The 20511-nt window shown below is 40.0% G+C and overlaps 2 long non-coding RNA genes across 4 annotated transcripts; one reads left to right on the top strand and one right to left on the bottom strand.

Annotated features, from left to right (window-relative positions):
- Positions 1-1518: 1518 nt before the first annotated feature.
- On the top strand, positions 1519-10702 carry LOC109195161 (uncharacterized). The gene is made up of 3 exons (XR_002056861.2): positions 1519-6685; positions 6751-6812; positions 6888-10702. It is a non-coding gene; the product is annotated as an uncharacterized LOC109195161 (long non-coding RNA).
- LOC109195160 (uncharacterized) lies at positions 10173-14233 on the bottom strand. 3 transcript variants are annotated; one of them, XR_003213964.1, is made up of 5 exons: positions 13949-14233; positions 13375-13703; positions 13187-13277; positions 12863-13020; positions 10173-10689 (listed from the first exon to the last, which is right to left on the bottom strand). It is a non-coding gene; the product is annotated as an uncharacterized LOC109195160 (long non-coding RNA). The 3 variants fall into 3 exon arrangements; XR_002056860.2 differs by having other exon boundaries at positions 13375-13434; positions 13949-14214; XR_002056859.2 differs by lacking the exon at positions 13949-14233 and having other exon boundaries at positions 13375-13878.
- Positions 14234-20511: the final 6278 nt, after the last annotated feature.

Genomic DNA, 20511 nt, shown 5'->3' with positions numbered 1-20511 from the left:
ATGAGGGGGGAAATTAAGGAGAAATGTGAGGCAAAGATACATTTTTGCACCCTTACACCTCTGTAGTGTGAAACAAAACCTGGTTAAGTGAATCTGGTTTAGTGTGGTGTCCTTTGAGGCTGTGTTTTTGTGCAACTGCAACAGCAGCTTTTCAGAACGGCACATGGCTGTTTCTCTTTTTCTCTCAGCCAAACGAATGATTCTGGGTAGGGTAAGACCGTCTCATTGGGAACCAAAAAATGTAGTTAAATGTACACTTTACAAACAAGGATGACAGAGAGACGTGATGCTTCTCCCATAATGACTTTGTTAAAGCTAGATTTTAATTTAAAATCTTTCTTCTCGATGCAAAGTCATGAATCTCTAATTTCTTAAAGACTTTGCAGTGTCAGCTCATCACAGTGGAGCACTTACACATGTCAGACTGCAGCTTTACTTCCTGAAGTTTCCAAAACTAGAATGGGAGACAGAGCTTTCAGGGATCGGGCGCCTCTCCTGTGGAACCAGCTGCTTCTCTGCTTTTAACGCTTACAGTTAGAACCAGATCGGGTGACCCTGAACCATCCCTTACTTATCCTGCTGTAGGCTCACACTAACGGATGACGTCCCATGATAAAATGAGTATGCCCCCCACCCAACATCCCATTGCTTTACTCCTCATGTGCCTCTACTGTGTGCTGTGTGAAATGACCAGAATCTCATATCCTGATATGAGACATTTCTCATCCCAATAACGGCATATATCACAAAATAGTGTTTTTTCTGTAAACTCTGTGAATCTCTGATACTTGACTTGCTCAAAGTGTTTCCAGCTGGACGTCCTGTAGCTGGAGTTGATTGTTTTGACCGATGAATGAAACTATATATTTTTAGATATAAGTTGTAACAGCCGCCATTTTCTTTGTGAGTATTTCTTACACGGCGTGCTGCGGGGGAAAGCCTGTTGTAACATTTGAGGTTTATTTGGAGCACCTGACGGCTCATTTGTGCTGCTCAACCCTCTCTGGTAGTAGAGGTTTCCCATGTTTGAGTCTGAGGTGGGGACCGGTTTGCAGCATAATTTGCAGAGTACAGTTTTCTGATCCGTGTCAGACTTTTCCAAACCAAACCATGTCCCTGCTACAGAGGTAGCCCCTCACTTAGGAATTCAATTCAATTCAATTCAATTCAATTTTATTTATATAGCGCCAAATCACAACAAAAGTTGCCTCAAGGCACTTTATATTGTACAGTAGATAGCACAATAATAAATACAGAGAAAAACCCAACAATCATATGATCCCCTATGAGCAAGCACTTTGGCGACAGTGGGAAGGAAAAACTCCCTTTTAACAGGAAGAAACCTCCGGCAGAACCAGGCTCAGGGAGGGGCGGGGCCATCTGCTGCGACCGGTTGGGGAGAGAGAAGGAAGACAGGATAAAGACATGCTGTGGAAGAGAGACAGAGGTTAATAACAGGTATGATTCGATGCAGAGAGGTCTATTAACACATAGTGAGTGAGAAAGGTGACTGGAAAGGAAAAACTCAATGCATCATGGGAATCCCCGAATAAGGTCCTCGATTTGTTTGGACTGGTCCTTCTGTTTGGAGCTGCCTGTCTCTGTCTCATCTGCACTGGCCATGCTGGGATTCTCTGTGCCTGCATCCTCGTGATGACCATCCCAACCCTGAAAAAATATTGCTGTAAACAGCGTGTGAGACAAACGATAGCATATAATATGAAATGATGCATGTTTCAGGTTTGTCATCCGATATATTTCATCGTACCACACAGCCCTTGGCATTTGTCTACTCCAGGGAGGTCAAACTCCTTCAACACTGACATACATACAACCCACTTTGATCTTAAGTGTGTCAGAAAATCCACTTTCTGTAAGTGTAAACTCTTTAGTTTGTGTTCTTTGTTTGAGGAGTCTCTATGTTGTTCTTTTCTGTCTTCACCTTCTCCTCACCCTACAACCGGTCACAGTCGATGACTACCTTTCCCTCTCTCCAAATACATAAAAACTTTTCCAAAATAAGTCTGTTTCCCCCTTTTTCCAAAATGTAGGATTCACCTATATTGACTTCAGAGTTAGACGTAATTTAGCTTTGTTTAAACAACTAAGTCTGGCAAATTCTGCTGTGAATCAGTAGTAATCCATCAGCACCGTCATTTAAGTCCATGATATTTTGATAGTTTGACAGGGACAGGTGTACACGTCTTAACAAACTACATTTAAATTTAGCATTCTGACATATGTCCATGTGCAGATATGAACCTGCATTCTCAGTTCCAGTATGAAGAAAGAAAACAGCTAATGACATCACAGAAAGAAGTGTAGCTCACATCTGCACGCGCACAGTAAACGGTCTTCTGCAGACTCTCCTGCGCACTTTGATGTGGGATGTATTTATCTGAAGTAGCCCCTGCAGAAGTCACGTCCTGCTGAAGTCACGTCCTGCTGAAGTCACGTCTTGCAGAAGTCACACACTTCAGGGTGCAATAAAAGTGGAGACCAGTTCGGTCCAAAAGCTTTATTGCTTTCCTGCTGCTCACACCTGTGAGGTTGGAGAGCACACGGCACAGATACAGCTGCTCAGCTGCTCTGCCCCTGCCTGACCCCGTGAACTCTGCTTTATCTCTCTCTTACTGTGGCCAAATTCATTTTGGGAGAAACAGTGGAAGCTTTAAAAGCTTTGCTCTGTAATGTTTACCTTATAACTTTATAGCACATCCATGGTTTGTTTTTCTTAATTGTGTTTTGAAGGAAAAAGTAAAACCAGTTGAAGCACAAAGATGTTCGATTTTCAAAAGCAGCCTGCTTTTCCTTTGATAGCAGCTTTCCACAGTGTGCTCTGGTCTAGGTCCCTCAAAAAGTTACGGTAAAGCTCTGATTAATCATGCACAACTTTGTGAAGGTTTAGCAATGATGATCATTAGATTGTAACAGGTTGAAACAGAAGGTGATGTTTGTTATCTGCTTTGACTGGAGCTCTCAGGAAAATCCCAGAGAGCCCAGTGTAAGTGGTCAGTGCAGGACTTCCAGGGAGAGACTTAAAATTAGAGGCTGTGTTGGAAGCTGTGCAGACATGGCCAAGAAGACAGTCCTGAAAGGGAAACCTCCAAATATAAATCATGATGTTGTTATTGGCCTATTCTTTTAGTTCTCACAGCTTTAATGTCATTTCAAATGTTGTTTATAGAAGCAATTTGCTAATTAATGTATTTAAATAACACAAAGGTTTTTGATAAAGTATGACCAGAGAGCAAAGTTATACAATAAACTTGTGTTTTCTTACTTGCAGTTTTCAGGTGAAAGGAATGGATTTTTCTTTCCCCTTTGACCTCTGCGTGCATCTTCAGTGATAACACTAACCCCGGCCTATCAGAACATGCTAGAATACTCAAGTCAACAATTGAACAATCATCCTAAAGCACAGTCATCACATTTGACAAGGAGAGATCTTCTGAAAGAACTGAACATGATTTGTTGATGAATGGAGTTTGAGTAATAAATGCTAAACTGAAAAGAGTCCAACAAGTGCAGGAAGTAGGACAGGATTGCCTCGAGTCAAGATGCTGTTGGTGACAGAGACGAAGCAGGCAGAGACCGAGATAACAATCTCTAACTAGCCAGGATGGAGATAGCGAGGACACAGGTCACATGAATCAGAGTCTGACAGGTTGACAAAAGAGCACTGAGATTTAAGGCACACAGAGCAAAGGAAGAAAGGATGAAAATAATACCTCTGCATGAGTATCATATCTATTTACAGTTTTACTTGGAGTGAAGCAAAGAGAGGGCTCAAAAGAGAGGTTTGGGTTTGGCTCATCAGAGATGACTTCTCAGACGGTGAACGATGGTCTAGTGTCATTATTCAGATTTTTAACCAGGTTGGCAATGAGCAGGTGTTTTGTATCCATGTTTCTCAGATCCCCTCCCTTCCCACTCCCCGTCTTACTTTCTGTATCCTTCCACAATGAGCTGTGCATTAACGTTTGAATGATTCATCCCACACTTTAGGGGAATTACATTTTACAATGACATTTCATAACTAACCAGGTGTACTCTGAGAGGACTGTGTGTATACAGTGCTGACTGAAGTTTCTGTCAATTTTCTTTGCCCTACATTAATAATTACTAATTAGACCAGCCTCCCCATATTCTCTCCTCTAAGGTTCAGTAAACATGCCAATACAATCAACCTCTCATTTCATTTTCTTACACTTGAGCAAGCAGAGCTTTTGTCGGGCACTTTGCGTGCTGTGTGCTCACTTCCCACACTTTGATTTAGAAAATGCTAAACTTAATATATGATTTAACCCATTAACATGTTGACATGACACTGTCCTTTTCCCCAAAAACTGCTCTGATCGACTGAAACTAAATTGCTTTACATTTATCTTCAGGACCAGACCTTTCAGTCTGTTATATAGAGTGATCATTACAGATGTACACTGACAAGGATGACATTTGAGTGCCCTGGAATTCAATGCAGTATCAAGTGTGTACTAGACCTACTGGTCCTTAGTGAAATGGACATGTATGCTTACGCTGCAATATCTTGTAGTGCCAGCAGAGGGCAATCATTTTTAATGCTAACATGAAAACAGTCATGGGCAGGTACTGCAACCAGAGCATGCATGTTTGTGTCTGTTACACACGTTGATATTGGGTCGTGCAGTTTCAACCCATGACTGTGCTGATATCATTTTGGTTGGCGGACCAACAGCTGATCAAATATTGGACATGTATGCACTAAAAAAATGACCTCTCCATTTAAAAAGCTTGACATGTGTCTGTTTTTTTTTTAATCTATCAGGTGTTTGTAAAACAGCTGATAAGTGATGTGAATATTTATCCAGGACCTCAAAACAGTTCCCCTCCCTGTTTCCAGCTGTTAGCAGGATGGAGCTGAAAGGAGCATTTTCAGAGTCAGTGGAGGAGTTATTAGTGTTGGTCTCTGGCAGCAAGGTTACATTATTTAATTTTAACAAATCTTTAAGCCTTTAAAGCAGCTATTCATTTATTTTTAACATTTATTTCAATAAAAGTGCAATGATTACAACAGTCTGTTTATGGCCTGTGTAACACATTTCATCAATCAGGTTTAGTCCCAATTCTAGTCTTAATCTTACAAGTTAGCTGTCTCTAAAACAGTACAGCAGTTCTTATAAGTTAAATGTTTATTTACATAGCTCTTAATCCCAGCTTCTTTCTGAAAAGAATTTAATAACACATTATTTACACAGATTATCCTGCAACGAATTAAGCAAAATAAATATATCACCGATCTTTATTCAGAGCTTAATTCTTTCTTATTTAGGAAGAGTATCCTAGTGTAATACAACACTTACTGCAGTAGAGTAAACAGATGAAGTATTTACATAATAAAATCTGAACCAAAACATTTAAGTTGACCAACACGAGGCTGTTTGCTGTCTGACCTCCCCAATTCTTTCTCCCCACTGTCATGTCCATTGTTTAATAAAGGAAATACATAAATGAGTTTATATAAGTCCAACTCTGAATAGGTCACTAGATCCCCGATCAATATTAAGAAGTTAAACTAAAACCAAGTCCATACTTTAAAAGCTAAAATTATATACATTGCAGTTTTTCTTAATTTGGTTCAAATCTCACAGCAGCAAAGTCATTCTCACCACTTTTAACTCAGTTCTCAAAGGACTCGGAACAAAATAGAAAAACATACTTTCAGTGTTTCGTCACAGCCAAGTTTCCCTTTCAAGCTAAGGATGGTCTACTGGACTGAGACCTGCTGACTGTTCAGGCCACTGCAGTACAGTGTTTCTATTGTTCAGTCCTGGTGAGTCCATGCGAAATGACAGAATACATGTCCATTGGTGTAGTTTAGTTTGTGTAGGTGTGAACTCTGACCAAACAACTGAACATCTGAAGGAGGTGGTCTCGGTTCATTTATATTGTGAACGGGATCCAACCCCAAACCAAACCAACTACCAGGTGTACGTTACAGGTTTGAGCTAAAAACATCCCGTAGCCATGTATGCTCTGTATTGTCAATACAGGGAGGTGCTATAGAAGTGCAAAGGCCTGTAGGGTTAGCAACGAGCCATGAAACAAACAGAAATTATCAGTTTTCTCACACAGCACCTTCTTCCTGTATTTACTGTTGTTGCCCCACCCCAGCCACATCTGGCTAACGAGCAGTGACTAATTTAGGTTCTGTTGGAATCTCTCTGTGTAAAAAAACAACAACTAAACGATAAGTGTGAAAATGCACGTATGTGGTGGAAGGTTTTTATTCATTCATCACAGAGATGAAGTGATCGACTGACTATTTATGTTTAGACAAATGTGAAAAAGGTTTGGATTGTTTTAATGTCCTTTGGAGACTCTGTTATGTCTTAACTGTTTTCTAAGAATCCCTTTTCTGTTGTGAGATTTGCACCAAATCCATGAAGGAAAACTGTAAATATCTCTTTAACCACAGGAGCTAAATGGCACCAACATTTGTACCAAACCGATTGTGGCAGGATGAATGTTATCCCTCGGTCCAACCCACTTTCAGCCTGGCGCATTAGGGGGCGCTAGTATAAATAGTGGCCATTTGAGTGTCCCTGGATCGCTTACCTGTGATCTCCTTTTTGGTCACCTGACTTCCCTTTGGTGTTGCCGAGATTATTTGCGGGTTACACTTCTGAAGCCTCCATCGCGGCTGGTAGGTGTTTACTCATTGTAGTGTGTACATTACCTTACTTGGTGGTAAACGGCTATTGTTTGTAGGTCGTAGCTGTAGAAGCCTCCTCTGAGCCATTCTGCTCATGCTTTATGACGCGGCTTACTCGGTACGTAATCAACTTTTGTTACGATCTCTGCCTTTTTATTGTTCTTTTACAGTAATTACTTATTATGCTTTGCAGGAAGTGTGGGCCTTAGTTTTACGCCACGCTACGCGAACCGAGGTGCTGCTTTGCTTTGCTTTGTTTTTGCTGTCTGTTCCGGCTGCGAAGTTTCTTTCCTACTGCTGCCAGCCTTTAAAGTGGACGTCGGCGTGGACAACAGCCATATTCATGCCACGCGGGTCGGCTGGCGTGCATACTGATTGACGGACTGGATAATTAACTTATAGTCGTGCAGACGGCAAGTTGGAGCAATACGGCGATTCCGTTTGCTCCATATTTTAGAGTTTTATCCAGATTGTATGTTGTTTTACTGTTGTTTGATTTGTAGTTTGGATTTTTGTTACGCCACTGGTGGGAGGCCCTTTTTTCTAGCTGCAGATTACCAGTGTGGTCCTGCAGTTGGGTTATCCCCCAGCGCTACACACTAGTTTGTTGTAATATATTAAAATTTTCTTTGTTTCTTTTATTCAGATGCGGAGCGCCGACGTGGAGGAGACTAGGGTGCCTTGGTGGTGGAATCCTTTGCGTGTACACACCTGCCTTGTTTAGTTTATTAGTGTGAGTGTGTGATAGTGTGCTGCACGTGTCTTGGTGTGTTTTCTTTTTTTTAGTTTGTGTGTGGCATCCCTGCCCCTCCACTGGTAAGCCTCAGCTATGAATACCTTTTTAAGCATATTTGTACATGGCTATTTATGATTGTGCTTTTATACGGTGTTTTAAATAATTATTAATAAATTGTCAACTTATCATTGAACCTCGTCTCTGTACTGAGTATAGCGAACCTAAGTGCCTTTTTGGTGTTTTAGTGTTACTTCCAGTATTCTCTGGGTGAAATTCCCAGGGTGGCGTTGTCTTTTAAAACTGTGAAGAGTATTTTATTTCCACCTGGTGCTGCCACACAACCATAATAACTTTCTGGGTAAATGAGCGAGTACAACTAGTGCTAACCAGTGAAGTCAGTTCTAACCCCCGCTGGTCACAACTGAAGGGTGTTGTTTCCTGAGTGTAACTCAATCTTAAACTGCAGTACAGTAGAACAATCTCAATTACACCTGAACTGTGGACCACGTAAAAGATGGATGGAGTTATTATTAAGGCTCAACTTTGCCATCTTGACCACACAGTCTTGTTTATTTTGTTGTCATCGTAACTTGTCATCCATCCAGCCAGCTCCTTCCACTTGGCCTGTTCAGGTTGGAAAGGCTGGGGGATATCTCAGTTGTAATAAGGTGAAAGTTAAGTTATTTTTGGGACAATTTCTTTTAAATGAATGGTAAAGAAGAATGTGAACAATTTATTAATACCAAAGACTCATACAAAAAGAAGTAAATGCCTATTGATGTGATAAATCAGTTCAGAGGTATGGTCATTTAGACTTCAGTACAGCCAGAGTTATTTTTGTAAGACTAACTCCCAGCTGGACGTGAAATAGTGCAGGTTTAAGTCACTTCTGCACAGGCTTACTTGTCACACCCATAGATCAGGGCTCTCACACTCCAGTCCTCGAGGGCCGGTGTCCTGAAACTTGTCCATGCGTCCATACTGCAACACACCTGAATACAATTAGCAGGTCATTAGCAAGACCCTGTAGAACTTGACTGCATGCTAAGGTGGCAACCCCTAACTCCACTCAAGTAAGTTTAAATAAATGGAAGTGTTTGGAAAAATGTACTTCTAAAGTACTTTTATGGCACCGTGTTCACTCACTCATGAGCTGCTGTAACATGGCGTGTAGCAGTGGTCCAAAATTCGACTCCCCCCTTGTCAGACACGAGACATGCTGGTAAAAGTTCGGCGTGACTAGTCCGAGGTTCGCTTTATTAAAGTCTCCTGCTACAATGAGGGCTGCGCCCGGGTCCTTGTTTTGAAGCAAACTCAGCACATCATGTAGTTCGGACAAAGCCATACCTGTGTCCACTTGGGTGGGATGTAGACCACTGTGGCGATGACCGAGGTGAACTCACGGGGCAGATAGAAAGGGCGGCACTTACTGCTCAGGAATTCCAGATGTGGCGAGCAGCCGCTGGAACGAGTAGAAATGCTCCTGGCATCAAACCACTTTGTTTACCATGAAACACACTCCTCCACCTTTGGTTTTGTTTGACTCTGCCGTTCTGTCCGCGCGGAGCACAAAGAACGAATCCGACGGAGTTACGGCCTGGTCCGGCACGGTGGGGGTCAGCCATGTCTCGTGAAGCACAGAATGCTGCAGTCCCTCATGTCACGTTGGAAGGTGACTCTTGGTCTTAGGTCATTGAGCTTGTTCTCCAGCGATTGTACGTTGGCCAGTAGGATGCTGGGCAGTGGTGCGTGTGGTGTCTCAGTCTGCTCCGAACGCCAGCGCGTTTCCCCTGGCGCTTCTTTGTTCTATGCCTCGGATGAGCAGCCCATCCTTTGTTGTTCTCCACGTAGTATCTCTGGCGGCCAGGATGGGTCGGGTTTAAGTGTCCAAGATTAAATGTGCAACCTTGTCACCGATGTTTACAAATGATCTGCTGTCGTAGACTATAAAACTAGAAGATTTTGGCATGTAAACCAGAGCAAAAAATAAGTAAACTAAAAAGGTGCATAGTCGGAGCGGAGCGGTCAGGAAGGCGTCTGGACGTGACCGCGCCATCTTAATAAAACGATGTATCAGAGGCATCATTGTGGAGAAAAACAAATATTTTCAGCTTTTATTTACATTTATTCGTTAAGTCAAAATTTGCCAGGGGCATGAATAATTATGGACTTGGCTCTTTTTAATTGTACATCGACCTGGGGGCCAGTGACTTGGTTAGGGCCAAGGTTGGGGTTACACTGACATCTACATTGAATATGAAATGTTTGTCTATGGAAATATTATAATAGAACAACTGTATGTACACTGTATAAAAAAAAAAAACAAAAAAAAAAAACAAAAAAAAAAAAACTGTCAAATTTACGGTAAAATACCGGCAGCTGTGGTTGCCAGGAATATACCGTGGAAAAAAATGTGGGATCTGTAAAAGACAATACGGTATACTGGTTTTGTAACCCTAAATTTTAAGGTAGACAACGTATTATTTTACCAAAATCATGATAGAAAAAAACAAATATATTTGTCAATTATACAGCAATTTAATGTAAAAAATGCAACTTTCCATAGCTTTTTACGGATATTTGCAGTAAAAAAAAAAAAGTTATAATATAATATTTACAGCAATTTGTTGTTAATTTAACAGTAATAGGATAGACCCTACTATTGTAAATAACTGTAAAAATAACAGAAATATGTTCAACCTTATTAAAACCTTTGACAGTAAAAAACACAGTGAAATTGTATAACAAATTACAGCATTTTATTTTGACCAGATACATTTTACGGTAAATTCCTGGCAACCACAGCTGCCGGTATTTTACCGCTAAAAATACAGTACAATATGAGGAACATAAATGGTTTACCGTACATTTTACATTTGCAACCGCTAAATATAGAAAAATCTAAAGATGCTCATATATAACCAAGGTAGTGAATATTACTGATAAACAATGAGAAAATTTGACATACCATTTGAAAACAGACTAAACATATCATTTTCACTATTCCTACAAAACAGCATAGATCTTGAGAATACAGCATGTGTCCATATATATGGCTGGTAATCCATGGAGTAATGAATAAACATGAAACAAAATATTACCTGCCCCTGACCTATCAACAGTAATGAGTCACTGGGTCCTGCCTTGGTGAAGGAAAGGACTCAGTGGAGTTTCTAATGCGCATGGTGTCGAAGATACAAGCTCTGCAGGAGTACTTCAATGTCCATCAGGAGTTCACTTTGGACTGGCAGGATCCCCTCTGCAGCAAAAAATGGACAAAGTTTGATCAGCGCTTGAGCAAAATGCACAGAAATGAACAAAACGTGCTGCCAAAAACAGATCTAATGATAAATGATTTCTTAAGTGTAAAATATACAGTTCTTAAAGGATAGCTATTGTCAAAATGCAACCTGGGCTGTTTTTTTTTTTTTTAACTGTAAATGAGACAAACATATATCTAAAAGCATAATTACGACAAACGAGCCGTTTTTGAGATTGACCGTGATTTTGTTTTGTGGTCAATAGCCAGTGAATGGGAATACTAGGGGGCCGGGGCATAAATTTGAGCGCATCAAAATCGATACAGTAAAAAAAAAAAAAACAGCCCAGGTTGCGTTTTGGCAATAGTTATCCTTTAAATCTACTTATGTAAAAGTGATACATACAGGGAGTGCAGAATTATTAGGCAAATGAGTGTTTTGTCCAGATCATCCTCTTCATGCATGTTGTCTTACTCCAAGCTGTATAGGCTCGAAAGCCTACTACCAATTAAGCATATTAGGTGATGTGCATCTCTGTAATGAGAAGGGGTGTGGTCTAATGACATCAACACCCTATATCAGGTGTGCATAATTATTAGGCAACTTCCTTTCCTTTGGCAAAATGGGTCAAAAGAAGGACTTGACACGCTCTGAAAAGTCAAAAATAGTGAGATATCTTGCAGAGGGATGCAGCAGTCTTAAAATTGCAAAGCTTCTGAAGCGTGATCATCGAACAATCAAGCGTTTCATTCAAAATAGTCAACAGGGTCACAAGAAGCGTGTGGAAAAACCAAGGCGCAAAATAACTGCCCATGAACTGAGAAAAGTCAAGCGTGCAGCTGCCAAGATGCCACTTGCCACCAGTTTGGCCATATTTCAGAGCTGCAACATCACTGGAGTGCCCAAAAGCACAAGGTGTGCAATACTCAGAGACCTGGCCAAGGTAAGAAAGGCTGAAAGACGACCACCACTGAACAAGACACACAAGCTGAAACGTCAAGACTGGGCCAAGAAATATCTCAAGACTGATTTTTCTAAGGTTTTATGGACTGATGAAATGAGAGTGAGTCTTGATGGGCCAGATGGATGGGCCCGTGGCTGGATTGGTAAAGGGCAGAGAGCTCCAGTCCGACTCAGACGCCAGCAAGGTGGAGGTGGAGTACTGGTTTGGGCTGGTATCATCAAAGATGAGCTTGTGGGGCCTTTTCGGGTTGAGGATGGAGTCAAGCTCAACTCCCAGTCCTACTGCCAGTTTCTGGAAGACACCTTCTTCAAGCAGTGGTACAGGAAGAAGTCTGCATCCTTCAAGAAAAACATGATTTTCATGCAGGACAATGCTCCATCACACGCGTCCAAGTACTCAAGAAAGGGTATAAAAGAAGAAAAACCAATGACATGGCCTCCTTGTTCTGAACCCCATTGAGCTCCTGTGGTCCATCATCAAATGTGAGATTTACAAGGAGGGAAAACGGTACACCTCTCTGAACAGTGTCTGGGAGGCTGTAGTTGCTGCTGCACGCAATGTTGATGGTGAACAGATCAAAACACTGACAGAATCCATGGATGGCAGGCTTTTGAGTGTCCTTGCAAAGAAAGGTGGCTATATTGGTGGCTGATTTGTTTTTGTTTTGTTTTTGAATGTCAGAAATGTATATTTGTGAATGTGGAGATGTTATATTGGTTTCACTGGTAAAAATAAATAATTGAAATGGGTATATATTTGTTTTTTGTTAAGTTGCCTAATAATTATGCACAGTAATAGTCACCTGCACACACAGATATCCCCCTAAAATAGCTAAAACTAAAAACAACTTCCAAAAACATTCAGCTTTGATATTAATGAGTTTTTTGGGTTCATTGAGAACATGGTTGTTGTTCAATAATAAAATTATTCCTCAAAAATACAACTTGCCTAATAATTCTGCACTCCCTGTAGACAACGCAGCCCTAATCACAATCATAATTTGTTGGAAAACGTATTTAAGTTTCCTATTGATTTATCATAGAACTTGAAGTTAATGGCTGAATGCATGGTGATGAGACCTATCATTCAATCTACATTTTATAGCGTATGAAACTGCTCACCTGGACATGAACCTGAGCTCGGCTGATTAAGATTAGTGTCTCCTGTCCATCTTTCTTTAGCAAAACTTGAATAATACCACTGCTTACCTCTTATTGAATCTTTGGGTGCAGACTTAATTGAAGAGCCTCGTATAAACAGGCAGGGTGTGATGTTTAGGGAAACCAAAGAATACAGGCGCCATCATTTCTGCCAGAAGACTCATGGGGTGCAACGAAGCTTTCATTGTGGACTGGCTAGATACCTTCTGCATTCAGAAAGAAAACAAGAAGGGCATACACCATAAACAATAATAACTGACAAAAATAATGAGACAAGAAATTAAAGTAACAAAATAAGTGCAAATCAAGTTTCCCTGTGTTGCAGTGTAGCTGAATGTTTTTCAACAATTTGATTTACGGTAAAACACATACCAAATATTTCCAGCCAAGGTTTGTTTCAATCTTCAGCATGTTTTTCCTGCCATTGTCTTGAAACTGTTTCATCTGTCCCTCTCATTTGATGCTGTTTACAAAAACAAAACAGCAATATTGTAAAGGGAAAAAGGAAAATGAATTGAATGGAAAAAAAAAGAAAAAAAGATTATGACCTGAAATCTCACCATTTCCTGAGAGTCACAGGTCCTTTGAGTATCCTTATGGTTTCTGCTCAAATTCAGTGTCTGAAAAGGGCAGGAACAAAACAAACCTTTTTAATCATAAAGAGAGAGTTCTGACACTGACGTTCACACATTGCACATGTAAACGAAGAAACCACCGCCACACCAGTGACATGGGTGGGGGCAGAGTGTCTTCGGTAAAAATGAGCCTTAAACGCGCCATACCTGGTGTATGTCTGCTAGCAGCCTGCTTCAATACACCGAAAGAAACAACGTGGCTCATTCCGATGCAGTTTACAATGAAGCACGTAGCCCCTTGATGACTGAACTACCTTACCACAGAAATTACAGGTTAACATAACTCCATGTACTTTGGTAATTCCTCCCTAGCAAATTAAGCACGCTAAACACAGAAACTAATCCAGAGCAATGCTTCCCTCCTGACAGTAATGCTAACTCAACTCACAAATGCTAACTAAATTCACAACCTCACTCATAAAAAACTGCTAAAATTATCTATAAACGCTGGGCTGGTGGATTTTTATAACAGAGATAACTTGAAGTTGCATGTACTCACCTCGAACTAATTGTAAGCTGCCAGGATGTCTACAAATTCCGAAGATGCTGTGGTCCAAGCAGCAATAAATGGCGCTAATATACGAGTTCAAAACTGTGTCCGTTAGCGAAGCCAACTTGAGTCTCCTGCATGAAAAAAAGAGCGGTTGGCACACAGCTCAGCAGCGCGCCGCGCTATTGGTCATTTTCAGGTGACGTCATCCCGCAATGTAATGTCGCTCTTTGTTTCTTTAGGAGGTTCGAATTTGATCAGAAGTCACGTCTGCAGAACGCTGCAGCCACGTCTTGCCTTGCTTCCCCTTTTTTGGTGAAATGGTTCGCTCATACTGCACAATGTTGCTACCAGAATTTTTTTTTCTCTGCAATTCGAACGTAAAACGTCTGTACATAGTTTACCAGCAGTTTAGCTACCAATCAACAGCGATCACACAAACTCAAAATTTAAGGCGGACCCACTTAAGGTGGTCTGATAATATGGCGTGAAACACAACAACATAAAGTTGTTTTAAAATAATAATTAAAAAAGATTATTGAAATCAATTTTATTCACAACCATAAACTTTATTTTTAACATCTTCTTTTGCTGTTGATTTTTTTATCAGAAGGTTAACAATGATATACTGCAGGCCTAACTTTTAATCTGTATATCAGTATCTGAATTTTAAAATAAAAAAAATACTATCAATTTTATTGTCTTTCACTGCTGATATTTGCTTTTTTTTTTTCTTTTTAAAAAAATGGTATTTACTGGTTGTATTATTACGGTGGACCCTATTGTTTAACATCTTGCTTCTGTAAAAATGAATGTTTTTGTTTGCTTAAAAATCTACAGCTTTATACTGTGAATTCCAATGTGTACAACCCGAAAAGATGTAGTTTTACTCAAATAATACCGTAAAATCTAAGTTTTTCAGACATTTTCAACATTACAATATTTAATTGTAAAATGTATGCATATTTATTTGTTTTCACAGACAGTATTTATAATTTCAACATTTTATCACAGTTAAAAACAAAGTTTTATCCAGTCTCACAATTAACGGTTATTCAATCTATTTAATACAGTAAAAGGAAGTTTTTGGTTTTACGCTCCATTACCGTTGGAATTTGATGGTGTTTTGCTGTATATTTTACTGACTTTTTTTACAGTGTAAGAGAGTTAATTTGAAAAGTCCTTTATGCCTAATTAAAATTTCACACTTTTCCTTCTAGAAAGTGTTTATCAATCACAACTATTTTTTTCAGTTTGACAAAAAAAAAGTTCTCTGTCTCCTCGGTGCATTTAAACCCCTGTTCCTCCCTGTCCTCATCGTCTGTTGTCTTCGTCTCCGTTATCAGTCATCATAATTTTACCATCTCTGTGCAAGTCTGCAAATTTCTTTATTAAATCATAAGATCGTTAAATTCATCAAGTCTCTCTGTGCCTGCGTCCTCGTCACAAAACATGACATCACTGTTTTGTACATTTTAACACAATTTAATCCCCGCATTTGTGAAAGAAAAGCAAAACACTTTTTGAAAAGTCTGTAACAAAACCATCAAATCTGATCAAGGTTATTTAAATGCTGCAAAAGAAGAATGGATTGGGGAAAAAATGCATATTCTAACCTTAATTACTGGGGGAGAATAATGAATAGAATAAGATAAGATAACCTTTATTAGTCCCACACGTCGAAAATTTGTTAATGATGCTCATAGTGAGTAAAAAGTAAACTGAGTGTGTTTTTTGGACAGAGATTCACTTTTATTGTGTATGTATAATATAATACAGATACATAAAAAATGCACCCCAAAAATAGGAGAGTCCTTGAAATGTACAAAATATGAATATAAAAAAATCATAAAAATGGAGGCAACTTTGCTTATGGTACAATGTATACTATGTATAAAAAGATCTTTACTGCAGATACTACTACGGCTGTATGGCAGATTTTTTTCTTTCATTTTAACCTGTGTCGCCCACCTGGAGGTTGGCAAATCACTTTTGGTGGTCAACTCTCTCAAGCAGGTTAACAGTTTGTTTTGCCTGTCACTGTTCCCTGTGTGTTTTCTTACCTGGTTCTTCCTGACCTTGTACTTTCTCCTCATGTTCCCCTCTTTCCTCTCTCCCTCTTTGGACTGACAATCATACACAAATAGATTGAATTCAATTAGATGAAAAAATTACATTAATATGAAAAAAAAATACTATTAAGATCACTAACGAAAAGTCCTCTCTCAGTGTACTTTCAACCAAAAGGCATATCCATTATGAACCTGGCTGTCTCTCTGCGTGCGTGCGCGCGCACACACACACACACACACACACACACACACACACACACACACACACACACACACACACACACACACACACACACACACACACACACAAAAAAATAAGAGCTATAAGGTTAATGGGCATTCAGTCAGTTAGCTAGTTAGTACCTTGGGTTTAATATCGGCACATATGAGAAAATAAGCAGTTTCTCTCCTTCCATTTCAAACAGGACAGTGGTAACAACAGTAGGCTACGGACAATGTTAAGTTTTAGATTTTAAATAGGCTGTATACATTTCAATGGGAGCAACAGGACGGTCAAATGTCGCTGATTTTACTACAGAGCAGGACGGATTGTAGGGTAGCAAACATAGTCGGAAAACATGTTTCCCACACTGCAGGTTACCTGGTGTAATGTTTTTCAGCTAAAAGGAAACATGGTCTGACTCCTATCGAACTCTATAAAGAGTAACTGAAGGTTAAATGCAGCTAATATGTCCTGTTTTAAGCCAAGCACTTACCATCGCTCTGGCAGCAATGGCGCTAGAGCCAGAGCAGGGGAGAGGCGAGCTGGAACAAACCATTTTGGGGGTGGGGGGGATATCTATACTTTTGTTGTTAAAATATTACGTCTCAACCAAGTACTGTATGCTTTTTATATTTTTAGTAGTGTATCACACAAACAGCAGATATTGTCAAAAAGTAAGAAATATTTGGGGGTGCTTTGATTTAGCTTTGGGGGCTAAAAACACCCCTGTCCTAAAGTAGTGTCATGTAGAAATATTTCAAGCAGAGGGTTGTCTTCAGTTAGTATTATAATTTACCTTACAATCAGTCCTACTTCATTCCTTACTCAGTTGTTTGCTATGTGGACACAGTTCACAGTGGGGACAGAGAGGGGACGAGGCAGGAAGGGTCAGGGTTAGCTGTGAACAGAATCTGAACTGAAAACTTAAAGTAGGAGAAAGAGAAACCGTCTTTATTGGTCACATACACAATCATACAGAGTACAGCATGCAGTGAAATGTGTCGCGTCCGAGCTGCAGACATAGCTACGCCATTCCAGGGTTTGGTGTTTGGCATGGGGGGCAGAGCCAGGACCCTTACTGGATACTGGGAGGGAAATGAACTCACGACTTCCGCTCCAAAGGTGTGTGGTCTTACCACTACACTAAGAGGACTGTCCGTTAGTACGTGAACCACATTCGTGGTCTCACTCTATGAGGCAGGTGAAAAGAAAAATATTAAGTATTTAGGTATTTGGGTCGGGGGTAAACACTATGATAACAAAACTGTGTTTGCAAAGGTTACAAAGACGTCTTCAAGCAGATAGGCGATTCCTGCTGTCATGTACTTTTCTTACCCTTCGCATGCTGGTCACATTTTTGGTGGGTCTGGTAGACCAACAGCATTATTGTGTCATTAAATCAATAGAGCCAAACCTACTCATGTAAAAAAAAATACTTAAGTGATGTTTACTTGGATCGTTGATCTTTGGAATATTTTTGCTATTTTTTTAGAACCAATATATGGAAAAATGTTGGACAAATTGAAATGAAGCAAGGTTTGTGATCACTACTGATGTTTACATCTTCAAACTGGATTAAAAGCAGAGATTCCTGTCCGTCTGTAGACCACACGAGGGACAGATTTGCTGTATTTCTTGGACTTGACTGATGATTGTTATGTACATTGTGTCTTCCTGTAGAATAGTGTTTAGAACAGTGATCTGTTTTGTTTTTCTACTGGATCTAGAACAGAATTTAGATCAGGAACATTTCCTGATAAGGGCTAATTTCTTAATGACGTCTGGGAAAAAAGTTAAAAATCTGATTTCATGTCCTGGACAGGAGTAAATGCAATTTGTAATACTAATGGGCAGACATTAGGGCAAGAAGGCCAATCAGGTTCACCATTTGTTGACATCCATACACATTTCAGGCCTTGCTGGCTGTTGATAGGCTTCTTTTAAGCTTGTGCTTGTGGTCAAACTGACTGTCACTCTCTGTTCCATCCTTAATTTGAAGTTGGGATACAGTGTGAGAAAATACAGAGTACGTTCAAAACACAGGCTGGGAACGTGGCAGCAGACATGTAGGTGCTGGAAACGTACAATGTTGGAACCATACGCACACACACAAATAACAGCAAGCCATGCAGGAGGAATACAGAGTGATGGACCATAGCACCTCCACACTTTGATGACCCGCAGGTTCAGTGTACATCCGAACACTACATAAATGTGCAGGGGAGGAGGGATTATAGTGTGAAGCAACCAAAATCTGCTTTTTGACATGTTTGTCACATAAAATGAGCCAAAGGAAAGGAATGTGAGGTTGAAATAATAAACCGCACAGTTTTTCTTTTAGTAAACATTAAAAAACCTAAACAGGCCACAAGGATTAAATTATGCTCTGTGATAAAAACCAAATTTCAAAGCTTTTGTTAAAAATTTCTTTGGAAAGACAAAACAAAAGTTAGACCAGTGAGTTGTTGAGTTGTATCAGCCCAGTTGTACAGACTAGTGTTTGAAAGTTTATTTTCAGTTTTCTTTTAAAAAGCTAACCTAACACAACATCAGATATTTTAACAAATCTAGTGATGCTTTAACATCAGGTTTTTGAGCAGAAATATAAAAATATGCAGAAATCTATTCAGTAAAGGAAAACATTTTTCAAAGATGTTTTTTTCAAAGAAAAGAACAGCAGCGTCGCTGTAGAGCTCTGCTGCATCATGTGGGTGTGGAAACGTTAAAAACGTGAGAATATTGAAACATAAGAGTCTACGTCACCAACACTTTACCATCTTGAACAGAAACCACAAACTGAGGTACAGAGGTCTCATTTAAAGTTAGTGCTTGATTGCCTCAATGAAAAAGATTGCATTGGTTTAAATCTTTGTTTTTCAAGTGAAAGATTAGCAACAATTGTTGCCACATCTGTATTTTCTTCTTACCTGTTCTTGCAGTCACTCGCTAGGGGGCAGTGACATAATACACACACACACAAAACCTCTTCAACAACACCTGGACCTGCTCTCTCATCCCCATCTGAGAAGACTTTCAGTGACAGAGTGTAATGGAGAAAATCTCTACTGTGTCTCCTCCTTGTTACTGACTGCCCTTGCATCACTGCCCAACAGGTTAGAAATACACATACACACAACTGTGAAATGCAGCGCTGTTGAGATCAGAGAGGATCCAGCTGGCGGTAGACGGTGCTGGTCAAAGGTTAATGGAGAGAAAGCAGAGGAGAAGAGGACAAAAGGGACTGGGTGAGGGACGTAAGATAGGGGTAAACAGGAGCAGGGGAAAGACTTGGAGCTACAGAGATGGATGAAAGGAAAAAGATGGAGGGCAAATGGCACACGGGGGGGAGAAAATTAAATTTAAGCAGCTGAGGAAGGAGAGTGGTACGGATACAGGCTATCAAAACGAGGATATCTAAAAGAACAAGAGTTAGCAACTTGCGGAAAGATCACAACTGTCTTTGGAGAGAGACGCTGTTATAAAAGGCATCGATTCAACATTCAGTCTGGCTCCATCTTTACCTTATATGGCAAAATTTGATTATCCACTGAAGGTGCTGAAGTATGATGCCAAATAGATTTCAACTAACAAAATTAACTCATGAATTGTGTTTAGAGTTTAAGTCGATTGTACGCACAGCAGCACTTTAAAGACGGGGAAGCAGCTGTTGTGCTATAAATGCACATCGGCTAATGTTTCTAAGGGGTCCTATTGCCAGCAGCAGTTTTTCAAAGAAACCAGCTTCCCTCCATCCTGTGAGGTGGCACAGAACAAAATGAAACCATTCTTTCACTGCAACGACTCCAGACTGCAGGAAGGATTGCCTGAAGAGATGGGACTAACTACATCAACTTTAAAAAAATATATAACAGTATAACAATATAGTTTTGTGTGTCAATGTCAAAAATATACTCACGTTGTGTTTACATGCTTCTCTCTAACATCTCTCATCTCCACTGGGTCTTGTTGATTTGTGGAGTGCCTCTTCTGAGCACGCAATCATGTTGGTGTTAAATTAGTAACAAATTAGTAACAGTAATCTTCCTCCTGAACTGATAAGAACTTCTATCATGTCCATTTTGCTGAAATTATTATAGACAGAACAGCAACTGCCAAGGGCTAGTTATTATATCTGCATATTACGACTAATTCAACTACTGTGTTTTTACATGACTAACTTCAAACATCTGCATGCTCTTTTAGCCTTTCTGAATGGGAAGAAAACATAGATCTATGAACTGAGGGGCATCTACAATCATGCCTCACCAGCTATACCG

Source organism: Oreochromis niloticus, linkage group LG2, assembly GCF_001858045.2.
Source record: "Oreochromis niloticus isolate F11D_XX linkage group LG2, O_niloticus_UMD_NMBU, whole genome shotgun sequence".
Classification (NCBI taxonomy): domain Eukaryota; kingdom Metazoa; phylum Chordata; class Actinopteri; order Cichliformes; family Cichlidae; genus Oreochromis; species Oreochromis niloticus.
This window is presented reverse-complemented; position numbering and strand designations above follow the sequence as displayed.